Source organism: Hyperolius riggenbachi, chromosome 10, assembly GCF_040937935.1.
Source record: "Hyperolius riggenbachi isolate aHypRig1 chromosome 10, aHypRig1.pri, whole genome shotgun sequence".
Lineage (NCBI taxonomy): Eukaryota > Metazoa > Chordata > Amphibia > Anura > Hyperoliidae > Hyperolius > Hyperolius riggenbachi.
The window spans coordinates 64,749,425-64,763,460 of NC_090655.1; the positions used below are offsets into that span (position 1 = coordinate 64,749,425).

The 14,036-nt window shown below is 50.7% G+C and overlaps 1 protein-coding gene across 6 annotated transcripts in view; it reads left to right on the forward strand.

Moving 5' to 3' along the window:
• HABP2 (hyaluronan binding protein 2) overlaps positions 1–14,036 on the forward strand; it is a 211,766-nt gene that overhangs the window by 66,230 nt on the left and 131,500 nt on the right. The window lies entirely within an intron of this gene.

Genomic DNA, 14,036 nt, shown 5'->3' on the forward strand with positions numbered 1-14,036 from the left:
ACTTCAGTCAGAAGCACAGGACACAGGAGCTGCAGCTGTTGGGAACTCTCTCTCTCTCTCACACACACACACACACAGGGCTGCACATAGAGTTAACTGATCAAGTGTGAGGGGAATTTCCCCTCTCCTCATGGCTCAGTCAGCCATAAAGTTTGAAAGTATTTTGGTAACAGTAAACAATGAAGTTGCTACTAAAATGTATACACCAGTACTTAGCAGCACTTCCCAAACAATTCCGGTGTCAATTGAAAAAAATATGTGAATTGGTAATATTCCTTTAAAGGGAACCTTAACTGAGAGGGATATGGATGTTTCCTGTTAAACAATACCAGTTGCCTGGCTATCCTGCTGAACTCTTTGGCCGCAGTAGTAGCTGAATCACACACCTGAAACAAGCATGCAGCTAAGCCAGTCTGACTTCAGTCAGAGCACCTGATCTGCATGCTTGTTGACGGGCTGTGGCTAAAAGTATTAGAGACACATTATCAGCAGGAGAGTCAGGCAACTGGTATTATTTTAAAAGGAAAAATCCATCTCCTTCTCAGTTTAGGTTCCCTCATACCCTCTAGAAGCCTTTTCTAAGCGCTAGTGATTTGAAATAGCTTTTACTAATGCATTGCTATGGGGGATTTTTATAAAATCACATCCCTCTAGTGGGATCACACCCATAGCATTACATTAGCAAGAGCTTTTCAAATCACAAAGTACTGACAAAAGCACTCCTAGTGGGTTCCAGGCCTTTTTATGTTTGGGTGTAAATGGTGCCTAATTATGTTAATTGGAGCCAACTCTCTAATTATGTGTTTTTTGGGGGCACACTGCTAATTTTGATGTTTGGTACACACACTGGTGAATTGGTGTTTTGGCGGTAATATACCACCTAATTGACAATCGGTGAATTCACTGCCTTCAGCCTCCCATCTGAAAGAAACCTCCTACTCTTCAAAAAAAAAAGGGTTTTGGCCCAAAACTGTTAAGCTGCATACACACGGGTTACAACTGTCGCCGCAAACACGTGGCACGTGCGTGTTGCGGCGACAGGTCCCCTGTGTGTACAACGTGCGCCACGAACCGTCGCTAGTAAGAGCTGTCGCCCGGCGATTGACTTGGTCAAACGCCGGCAACAGCTATCGCCGCAACCTCGACGCAACTGTCGCTAGTCCGCCATGTGTATGCGGACTAGCGACAGCAACTCCATACACAATGTATGGAGCTTCCAGCGGGGGGAGGAACCTTCGGCGACAGCTTCCACCGTGTCTCTGCCTTTGGGCAGAGACGTGTAGACGGCTGTCGCACGGGCAGAGCTGTCGCGCGTGCATCCCCTGTGCGCTAGTGACCAGCCACAAAGGTCCCCTGTGTGTACGTAGCTTTACTCTCCACATCTTTTCCCTGACCAAGTCATTAATCTGTTAACTGATATTTATTAGCAGATTATTTATTAACTGATATTATGAGTGCAGATCATTTGTCTGTGGCACGCCTCAGCTAGCGATGGGCTTCCGAGTAGGAAACCACTCAAATTTGGAATTAAAATGAGGCATAATTGCCTCAGGTGTGAGCACGGGAGACATGGGGTTACTTACCCAGAAGTCCGTTGGCTTCTATGTGTCTCAATTCACCCACACGCGGCCTATGGGACGCGTTGCAAGACTCGCTACCACCCTTCCTACTTCTGGCTTGAAGGAGGATGTGTGTTAGTGAGTCTTGGAATGCGCCTCATAGGTCGCGTGCGGGTGGATTGGGACGCATATAGAGGTGTACCGAACGGTTCGCCGGCGAACGGTTCCAGGCGAACATTGGGGGTTCGCGTTCGCCTGCGTCAGGCGAACTTTTCCGGAAGTTCGATTCGCCCCATAATGCACTATGAGGGTCAACTTTGACCCTCTGCATCACAGTCAGCAGGCACATTGTAGCCATTCAGGCTACAGTAAGCCCTGGAGCCCCACCCCCCTTATATAAGGCAGCCTCCAGGGGCCATTACAGTCACTCGTGTGCCTGCTAGAGAGAGGAAAAGGACAGCTGCTGCAGACTTTTTCTCTTAGGGACAGATTAGTTAGGTTCTAGGCTGCTTTGTTTGTTCCTGACTGATTAATATTGCTTTTAAAGCACCCAGCAACAGCTCTTTTCAGAGCTCAACCTGTACATTTTTTTTTTCTGACACTTTTGTTGCATGCACAGCCTTGCTAATTGATAGTGTGTGTGCCACTGCCAGCAGCCCAGCACATTCAGTGACTGACTGCCTGTGTGTGTGACAGGGAGCTGCACATTGTACTACCCAGTACTGCATATACCCCAGTACCTGTTGTGTTTACTTAACCCACCTCATCACTGCATATACCTAGCTTTGTGTTGAGTGAACCCAGCTCACTGCATCTAACTACCCAGTACCTGTTGTGTTTACTTAACCCACCTCATCACTGCATATACCTAGCGTTGTGTTGAGTGAACCCAGCTCACTGCATCTAAGTCTAACTACCTGTTGTGTTGAGTGAGAACCCACCTCACTGCATCTTAAGTACCTTTACTGTTGAGTGAACCCAGCTCACTGCATCTAACTACCCAGTACCTGTTGTGTTTACTTAACCCACATCATCACTGCATATACCTAGCATTGTGTTGAGTGAACCCAGCTCAATGCATCTAACTACCTGTTGTGTTGAGTGTGAACCCACCTGGCCACCTCACTGCATCTAACTACCTGTTGTGTTGAGTGAGAACCCACCTCACTGCATCTTAAGTACCTTTACTGTTGAGTGAACCCAGCTCACTGCATCTAACTACCTGTTGTGTTGAGTGTGAACCCACCTGGCCACCTCACTGCATCTAACTACCTGTTGTGTTGAGTGAGAACCCACCTCACTGCATCTTAAGTACCTTTACTGTTGAGTGAACCCAGCTCACTGCATCTAACTACCCAGTACCTGTTGTGTTTACTTAACCCACCTCATCACTGCATATACCTAGCCTTGTGTTGAGTGAACCCACCTCACTGCATCTAATTACCTGTTGTGTTGAGTGTGAACCCACCTGGCCACCTCACTGCATCTAACTACCAGTTGTGTTGAGTGAGAACCCACCTCACTGTATCTTAAGTACCTTTACTGTTGAGTGAACCCAGCTCACTGCATCTAACTACCTGTTGTGTTGAGTGTGAACCCACCTGGCCACCTCACTGCATCTAACTACCTGTTGTGTTGAGTGAGAACCCACCTCACTGCATCGTAAGTACCTTTACTGTTGAGTGAACCCAGCTCACTGCATCTAACTACCTGTTGTGTTGAGTGTGAACCCACCTGGCCACCTCACTGCATCTAACTACCTGTTGTGTTGAGTGAGAACCCACCTCACTGCATCTTAAGTACCTTTACTGTTGAGTGAACCCAGCTCACTGCATCTAACTACCTGTTGTGTTGAGTGTGAACCCACCTGGCCACCTCACTGCATCTAACTACCTGTTGTGTTGAGTGAGAACCCACCTCACTGCATCTTAAGTACCTTTACTGTTGAGTGAACCCAGCTCACTGCATCTAACTACCCAGTACCTGTTGTGTTTACTTAACCCACATCATCACTGCATATACCTAGCATTGTGTTGAGTGAACCCAGCTCAATGCATCTAACTACCTGTTGTGTTGAGTGTGAACCCACCTGGCCACCTCACTGCATCTAACTACCTGTTGTGTTGAGTGAGAACCCACCTCACTGCATCTTAAGTACCTTTACTGTTGAGTGAACCCAGCTCACTGCATCTAACTACCCAGTACCTGTTGTGTTTACTTAACCCACCTCATCACTGCATATACCTAGCCTTGTGTTGAGTGAACCCACCTCACTGCATCTAATTACCTGTTGTGTTGAGTGTGAACCCACCTGGCCACCTCACTGCATCTAACTACCTGTTGTGTTGAGTGAGAACCCACCTCAATGCATCTTAAGTACCTTTACTGTTGAGTGAACCCAGCTCACTGCATCTAACTACCTGTTGTGTTGAGTGTGAACCCACCTGGCCACCTCACTGCATCTAACTACCTGTTGTGTTGAGTGAGAACCCACCTCACTGCATCGTAAGTACCTTTACTGTTGAGTGAACCCAGCTCACTGCATCTAACTACCTGTTGTGTTGAGTGTGAACCCACCTGGCCACCTCACTGCATCTAACTACCTGTTGTGTTGAGTGAGAACCCACCTCACTGCATCTTAAGTACCTTTACTGTTGAGTGAACCCAGCTCACTGCATCTAACTACCTGTTGTGTTGAGTGTGAACCCACCTGGCCACCTCACTGCATCTAACTACCTGTTGTGTTGAGTGAGAACCCACCTCACTGCATCTTAAGTACCTTTACTGTTGAGTGAACCCAGCTCACTGCATCTAACTACCCAGTACCTGTTGTGTTTACTTAACCCACCTCATCACTGCATATACCTAGCCTTGTGTTGAGTGAACCCAGCTCACTGCATCTAACTACCTGTTGTGTTGAGTGAGAACCCACCTCACTGCATCTTAAGTACCTTTACTGTTGAGTGAACCCAGCTCACTGCATCTAACTACCTGTTGTGTTGAGTGTGAGCCCACCTGGCCACCTCACTGCATCTAACTACCTGTTGTGTTGAGTGAGAACCCACCTCACTGCATCTTAAGTACCTTTACTGTTGAGTGAACCCAGCTCACTGCATCTAACTACCTGTTGTGTTGAGTGTGAACCCACCTGGCCACCTCACTGCATCTAACTACCTGTTGTGTTGAGTGAGAATCCACCTCACTGCATATAGCTAGCATACCCCCGAGATGGACAAAATGGACAAACCAGGTAGAGGAAGAGGTAGAGGCAGACCCAGAGGAAGGCCACCAGGCACCGGCAGGTCTGTGGCTGTGCGAGGTGGTGTTGCTGTGATTTCATGCGGACCTGCACCAAAATACAGTGCTCAGAAGAAGGCACGTGCCATCACTTCCCAAAATCGTGAGGAGGTGATTGAGTATTTAACACAGAACACCTCATCTCCCGCAGCCACCAGCGCTACAACAAGCACCACATCCGCTGCATTTGACACTTCGCAGGAGTTATTTGGTGGTGGTGGTGAAATCACTGATTCCCAGCCACTACTGCAACAACAACAAGAAGGCGCAGGTACACCACCTCATACGTCTGAGTTAGGTGGCGATAGTATGGACGTAACGTGTGTGGATGGGGATGATGGTGGACCACCTGAAGTTGGTGCACTTGAGGAGGTGTCTGAGGAAAGCGCAGCTGGCCAGGAGGATTATGATGACGATTATACGGATACCACATATGTTCCCGGTAGAGGAGATGACCAGGGGGACAGTTCAGAGGAGGAGTCAGAGAGGAGTAGGAGGAGACGACTCCATGATAGAAGCAGAGGGAGCTCGTCCTCAGAAACAGCTGGGGGCAGTGTCCGGTGCCATGTATCGCCAGCTATGGCCAGGGAGCACACATGCCCTTCAACGTCAGCTGCTGCTGATGCCACCGTAGCGCCATCACCCCAGGGGGGCTCAGCGGTTTGGAAATTTTTTCACGTGTGTGTCTCAGATCGGAGCAAAGCCATCTGTTGTCTCTGCCAGCAAAAATTAAGCCGTGGAAAGGCCAACTCTCACGTAGGGACAAGTGCCTTACGAAGGCACCTGGAGAGAAGGCACAAACAGCTATGGCAAGAACACCTGAGTAAAAGCAGCACTCCTCAAAAGACAAGCCAAACTCCTTCTCCTCTTCCTCCTTCAGGTGCATCGTCTTCATCCACTTTCTTCCTTGCACCTTCACAGCCACCCTCCTCCACACCGCCTCTTCCCTTGAGCGGTTCCTTCTCCTCTGCCCACAGCAGTACCCAGCTGTCCGTGAAGGAAGTATTTGAGCGGAAGAAGCAAATGTCTGCCAGTCACCCTCTTGCCCGGCGTCTGACAGCTGGCGTGGCGGAACTATTAGCTCGCCAGCTATTACCATACAAGCTGGTGGAGTCGGAGGCTTTCCGTAAGTTTGTGGCCATTGGTACACCGCAGTGGAAGATACCAGGCCGCAATTAGTTTTCTCAAAAGGCCATACCCAAACTGTACCGTGCAGTTGAGAGGCAAGTGGTGTCATCTCTGGCACACAGCGTTGGGTCAAGGGTCCACCTGACCACGGATGCCTGGTCTGCCAAGCACGGGCAGGGCCACTACATTACATACACAGCCCATTGGGTCAACCTGGTGACCGATGGCAGCAAGCAGGGAGTACGTGGCTGCGCAGGGGACCGACTTGTCACACCTCCACGGCTTGCAGGCAGGCCTCCAGCCACCTCCTCTCCACCTGCTATCACCGCTTCGCTGTCGTCATCCTCCTCCTCCTCCTCCTTGGCTGGTGCCGCCATCTCCTCCCCAGCTACACAGCCCCAGCACCCCAGGGCCTATGCTGCATGCCAGGTGCGACGGTGTCATGCAGTGTTAGACATGTCTTGCCTGAAAGCGGAGAGTCACACTGGAGCAGCTCTCCTGGCTGCTCTTAACAAACAGGTGGAGCAATGGCTGACCCCGCACAAGCTTGAGATCGGCAACGTGGTGTGTGACAACGGCAGCAATCTCATTGCTGCGTTGAATTTGGGAAAGCTGACACACATACCCTGCATGGCACATGTGCTTAATCTGGTCGTGCAAAGATTTGTGTCCAAGTACCCAGGCTTAGAGGACGTCCTGAAGCAGGCCAGGAAGTTGTGTGGGCATTTCAGGCGCTCTTACAAATCCATGGCACGCTTTGCAGAGATTCAGCGTAGAAACAACTTGCCGGTGAGACGCCTGATTTGCGATAGCCCGACTCGCTGGAATTCCACCCTGCTGATGTTCTCTCGCCTGCTAGACCAGGAGAAAGCCGTCACCCACCACCTGTATCATTACAGTGCAAGGACACAATCTGGGAGGATGGGGATGTTGTGGCCCAACAACTGGACACTGATGCGAAATGCATGCAGGGTCATGGAGCCCTTTGAGGAGGTGACCAAACTGGTGAGTCGCGATGAGGGCACCATCAGCGACTTGATCCCCTACGCCTACTTCCTGGAGCGTGCCGTGCGTAGAGTGGTGGATACAGCTGTGGAGGAGCGTGAACAAGAAGAGTTAGGGCAGCAGGATTCATTGGAGCCATTTACACACGAACCCGATGTTTCCACAACACCGGCGGCAGCACAGAAGGGGGAGGAGGAGGAAGAAGAGGAGTCGTGTGGGGAAGGAGAGGAGTCAGACTCTGATGATGGTGATGATGAGGAAGGTGTTTCTGTGGAGGAGGAAGAGGCGGCGGAAGGAGAACAACCGCGGCAGCCATCACAGGGAGCTTCTGCTGCTCCACGTTCCCGTGGTATTGTTCGTGGCTGGGGGGAGGAAGAGGAGTTGCGTCCCGTCACTGAGGAAGAGCAAGAGGAGATGGAGAGTACCTCTGCATCCAGCTTTGTGCAGATGGCCTCTTTCATGTTGTCCAGCCTGTTGAGGGACCCCCGTATCAAAAAACTCAAGACGAATGACCTGTACTGGGTGGCCACGCTACTAGACCCTCGGTACAGGCACAAAGTGGCGGACCTCTTACCAACTCAACAAAAGGCGGAAAGGATGCAGCACTTGCAGAACAAGCTGTCGATGATGCTTTACAATGTGTTTAAGGGTGATGTGGCTGCACAACGCAATCAAGGTACCACTGGCAGTAACCCTCCTCCTCCCAAGTCCACGCAGGCAAGAACAGGACGCTCCAGTGATCTCAGGGTGATGTCGGACATGCGGACGTTCTTTAGTCCAACTCCTCGCCATAGTCCTTCCGGATCCACCCTCCACCAACGCCTGGACCGGCAGGTAGCCGACTACCTGGCCTTGAGTGTGGATGTAGACTCTGCGAAAAGCGACGATGAACCCTTGGACTACTGGTTGCTAGTGTTGGGCGAACATCTAGATGTTCGGGTTCGGGCCGAACAGGCCAAACATGGCCGCGATGTTCGGGTGTTCGACCCGAACTCCGAACATAATGGAAGTCAATGGGGACCCGAACTTTTGTGCTTTGTAAAGCCTCCTTACATGCTACATACCCCAAATTTACAGGGTATGTGCACCTTGGGAGTGGGTACAAGAGGAAAAAGGAGAAAAATTTAGCAAAAAGAGCTTATAGTTTTTGAGAAAATTGATTGTAAAGTTTCAAAGGAAAAATTGTCTTTTAAATGCTGAAAATGTCATGTTTCTTTGCACAGGTAACATGGTTTTTACCGCCAGGCAGTCATAAATGTAATAAAGATAAGAGGTTCAATAAACAGGGACCGGTAACGCTAACCCAGCAGCAGCAGCAGCACACGTGATGGAACAGGAGGAGGCGCAGGAGGAGAAGGCCACGCTTTTTGAGACACAACAACCCAGGCCTTGCATGAGGACAAGAAGCGTGCGGATAGCATGCTTTTTACCGCCATGCAGTCATAAATGTAATAAAGATAAGAGGTTCAATAAACAGGGACCGGTAACGCTAACCCAGCAGCAGCACAGAGCACACGTGATGGAACAGGAGGAGGCGCAGGAGGAGAAGGCCACGCTTTGAGACACAACAACCCAGGCCTTGCATGAGGACAAAAAGCGTGCGGATATAGCAATGCTTTTTGCCGCCATGCAGTCATAAATGTAATACAGATGAGAGGTTCAATAAACAGAGACTGGAAACGCTAACCCAGCAGCAGCACACATGATGGAACAGGAGGAGGCGCAGGAGGAGAAGGCCACGCTTTTTGAGACGCAACCCAGGCCTTGCATGAGGACAAAAAGCGTGCGGATATAGCAATGCTTTTTGCCACCATGCAGTCATAAATGTAATACAGATGAGAGGTTCAATAAACAGGGACTGGAAATGCTAACCCAGCAGCAGCAGACGTGATGGAACAGGAGCAGGCGCAGGAGGAGAAGGCCAAGCTTTTTGAGACACAACAACACAGGCCTTGCATGAGGACAAAAAGCGTGCGGATATAGCAATGCTTTTTGCCGCCATGCAGTCATAAATGTAATACAGATGAGAGGTTCAATAAACAGAGACTGGAAACGCTAACCCAGCAGCAGCACACATGATGGAACAGGAGGAGGCGCAGGAGGAGAAGGCCACGCTTTTTGAGACGCAACCCAGGCCTTGCATGAGGACAAAAAGCGTGCGGATATAGCAATGCTTTTTGCCGCCATGCAGTCATAAATGTAATACAGATGAGAGGTTCAATAAACAGGGACTGGAAATGCTAACCCAGCAGCAGCAGACGTGATGGAACAGGAGCAGGCGCAGGAGGAGAAGGCCAAGCTTTTTGAGACACAACAACACAGGCCTTGCATGAGGACAAAAAGCGTGCGGATATAGCAATGCTTTTTGCCGCCATGCAGTCATAAGTGTAATACAGATGAGAGGTTCAATAAACAGGGACCGGAAACGCTAAACCATCCCAGATGTTCATTGGTCATGTTACTTGGTTGGGGTCCTGGAGTGTTGCGTAGTCGTTTCCAATCCAGGATTGATTCATTTTAATTTGAGTCAGACGGTCTGCATTTTCTGTGGAGAGGCGGATACGCCGATCTGTGACGATGCCTCCGGCAGCACTGAAACAGCGTTCCGACATAACGCTCGCTGCCGGGCAAGCCAGCACCTCTATTGCGTACATTGCCAGTTCGTGCCAGGTGTCTAGCTTCGATACCCAATAGTTGAAGGGTGCAGATGGATTGTTAGACACAGCTACGTCATCTGACATGTAGTCCTTGACCATCTTCTCCAGGCGATCGGTGTTGGAGGTGGATCTGCACGCTTGCTGTTCAGTGGGCTGCTGCTGCATGGGTGTCAGAAAATTTTCCCACTCCAAGGACACTGCCGATACCATTCCCTTTTGGGTACTAGCTGCGGCTTGCGTTGTTTGCTGCCCTCCTGGTCGTCCTGGGTTTGCGGAAGTCAGTCTGTCTGCGTACAACTGGCTAGAGGAGGGGGAGGATGTCAATCTCCTCTCTAAAGTCTCCACAAGGGCCTGCTGGTATTCTTCCATTTTGACCTGTCTGACTCTTTCTTCAAGCAGTTTTGGAACATTGTGATTGTACCGTGGATCCAGAAGGGTATAAACCCAGTAATTGGTGTTGTCCAGAATGCGCACAATGCGTGGGTCACGTTCAATGCAGTCTAGCATGAATTGAGCCATGTGTGCCAGAGTCCCACCAGAATCCTCATCATCCTCTTGTGAGCGTTGTGATAGTTGTTGTGATGCATCATAGTCGTCACCTTCCTCCTGGTCTGCTTCTGCTGACCATTCGCGTTGAATTGTGGAAGTCCAACGTGCACCGCTCTGGCCCTCGTCAGTGGTGGCATGAAACTCCTGCTCCAACTCCAGCTGTTCCTCCTCCTCTTCTTCGTCATAGCTGCTGGGGCCAGCGTTCCCTGAGGCGGATGGCCTGATGTTGGTACCATCACGCTGATCGTTTTCTCCTTCAGATTCCCCCAGTTGCATCATGACAGCTGTTTCCTTGATTTTTAACATCGACCTCTTCAGTAAACACAGCAGTGGTATGGTAATGCTGACTGAAGAGTTGTCACTGCTCACAAGCAACGTGGATTGCTCAAAATTTTGGAGGACTTGGCAGAGGTCCAACATGTTGGCCCAATCGGATCCACAGAAGCTTGGCAGCTGGCCGGATGCGCCTCGGTACTGCGCCGTCATGTACTGGACCACTGCACTCTTCTGCTCGCAAAAGCGGGCTAGCATGTGCAGCGTAGAATTCCAGCGCGTAGGGACATCACACAGCAAGCGATGGTGGGGGAGATTGAAGCGCTCCTGCATCTTGGCGAGTGCCCCCGAAGCAGTACTGGAAGTTCTACAATGTTTGGCCACTCGACGCACCTTCAACAGAAGATCGGCCACGCCTGGGTATGTCCTCAGGAACCGCTGAACTACTAGGTTCATCACGTGCGCCAGGCAAGGGATGTGTGTCAGCTTAGCCAACCTTAAAGCGCGAATGAGATTACTCCCATTATCACACACAACCATGCCCGGTTTCAGGTCCAGCGGTGCCAGCCACAAATCCGTCTGTTCCTTTATTCCCTTCCAAATTTCCTCCCCTGTGTGCTGCTTATCCCCAAGGCAGATTAGCTTCAGCAACGCTTGCTGACGCATGCCAACAGCTGTGCTGCACTGCTTCCACGATCCTACTGCTGCTGGGTTAGCGTTTCCGGATGAGGTACAGCTTTGAGATGCGTTGGAGGAGAAGGAGTCAGAGAGGTAGGTGCTGCTGTTATCCAGTGTGAGGGACGGCGGTGCAGCTGTTTGTGGCGTGGGCAACACCCGTGCCGTAGCAGGTGAGGAATCGCTGCCAGGCTCCACAAGGTTCATCCAGTGCGCGGTAAGGGAGATGTATCGACCCTGGCCGAACGCACTCGTCCAGGTGTCAGTGGTGAGGTGAACCTTGCAGGCAACGGCATTCTTCAAGCTTCGGGTTATTTTGCTGACCACGTGCTCATGCAACTCAGGCACTGCAGAGCGTGCAAAGTGGTAGCGGCTGGGAACCACGTAACGTGGGATGGCCACTGACATCATGCCCTTGAAGCTGTTTGTCTCCACCAATCGATATGGCAGCATTTCGCAGGCCAGAAGCTTGGCTATGCTGGCTGTTACTGCCACGGCCCGGGGGTCATTTGCTGGCAATTTCCTCTTGCGCTCAAACATCTCCGACACAGACAACTGAACCGTAGCGCTGCACACGGAAGGGCTGTTGGTTGTTGTGTTTGAAGAACACTGGGAGACCTCAAGAGCACTACTCCGGAAAGTGACAGTGTCAGCGTCGTCTGATGTTTGTGAATGTTGTGAACCACGCAATGGCTGGGCTACTACTGCTGCTGAGGCGGGTCTGGTGAACCCAAGGGAGGCAGTGTTGTTTCTGGTACCCTGTCCTGACGCGTTTGCCCAAAGAGTGGGATGTTTGGATAGCATGTGACGGCTCATGCTGGTGGTGGAGAGGTTGTTAATACTTTTCCCCCTGCTCAGGCGGGTCTTGCACACCTTGCAAATCGCCATGGTAACATCCTCAGTGCAGTCTTCAAAGAAAGCCCAGACTTTGGAGCACCTGCCTCCTTGCTGGCGATTTCTGTTTGCTCCTCTTTTGCCTCTCACTTGAACTTCCACGCTTGTGGTGCCTGAAATTGCGCGCCGCCTACCTTGTGGCACAAGGCGAGCTCGTGCAGCAGTGGGTTCTTCAACAGACTCATCTGTGCTGCTGCTACGACGGCGATGTTCTCGTTCACAAACAAAATCTGGGTCTCTGTCCACATTGTCCATACCCTCCTCTTCCATCTCCTCAAACTCGTCATATGTCATTGTGGGCCGCCGCCGTGGAGTAGAGCTCCCCACAACAACCTCTGCGCAGCACACTCCAACGTCGTCTTCCAGATCTTGTCGGCCGACCTCCTGCAATTGCAACCCCTCCTGCCCAAATTGCTCTGGGATTTGGGTTTCCGAGTCCTCTTCGGACTCGCCTTGTATTTCAGTGCGCGGTGCATTTCCCACAGTTAACGGTTGTGAATCCAGGCACAACATTTCTGGCTGTTCCTCCATTGACCTTTGAAAGGTGGAAGTTTGTTGGGCTGGGAATAGCTCCTGCGAATACCCCATTGTGTCCTGAGGTAATTCATCGGACTGGTTATCTGGCAGTTGTGTGCGTGGTGTCGCTGCCGGTTGTGTCAGCTTTGTGCCCACTGGCTCCTTGTAACTGGCTGAGGACTCGGACCTCGTGCGTGATGTGCTGGTGCTGCTTAACCCACTGCTGGACGCTTGAGAGGTCATCCAAGTAATTATCTGGTCCTGTTCTTTTGGATTTGTGAGGGTTGTTGTCCTGGACAACATGGGCGGTATTGAGTGGGTTTTCTTGGGTGCTCCCCTGTGGCCTGTACGTGAACCGTCAGGGGAAACACCTCTTCCCTTGCCCCTCCCTCTTTCACCGGATTTCTTCCTCATTTCACTTATCCTTACAGTACACGCTGACTGGCAGCAGTACAGTGGCAGTACAGAAATGCTATACAGTACCACTATTCCCAGCAGCGACACAGAGCACAATGCTATACAGTGACGGGTGAGCGGTGTACCACTATTCCCAGCAGCGACACAGAGCACAATGCTATACAGTGGCGGGTGAGCGGTGTACCACTATTCCCAGCAGACACAGAACAGTACACAGAATGCTATATAGTGTGGCTGAACGAGCGGTGTACTACTGTTCACAGCAGACACAGAACAGTACACAGAATGCTATATAGTGTGGCTGAACGAGCGGTGTACCACTATTCCCAGCAGACACAGAACAGTACACAGAATGCTATATAGTGTGGCTGAACGAGCGGTGTACTACTGTTCCCAGCAGACACAGAACAGTACACAGAATGCTATATAGTGTGGCTGAACGAGCGGTGTACTACTGTTCCCAGCAGACACAGAACAGTACACAGAATGCTATATAGTGTGGCTGAACGAGCGGTGTACTACTGTTCCCAGCAGACACAGAACAGTACACAGAATGCTATATAGTGTGGCTGAACGAGCGGTGTACCACTATTCCCAGCAGACACAGAACAGTACACAGAATGCTATATAGTGTGGCTGAACGAGCGGTGTACTACTGTTCCCAGCAGACACAGAACAGTACACAGAATGCTATATAGTGTGGCTGAACGAGCGGTGTACCACTATTCCCAGCAGACACAGAACAGTACACAGAATGCTATATAGTGTGGCTGAACGAGCGGTGTACTACTGTTCCCAGCAGACACAGAACAGTACACAGAATGCTATATAGTGTGGCTGAACGAGCGGTGTACCACTATTCCCAGCAGACACAGAACAGTACACAGAATGCTATATAGTGTGGCTGAACGAGCGGTGTACTACTGTTCCCAGCAGACACAGAACAGTACACAGAATGCTATATAGTGTGGCTGAACGAGCGGTGTACTACTGTTCCCAGCAGACACAGAACAGTACACAGAATGCTATATAGTGTGGCTGAACGAGCGGTGTACTACTGTTCCCA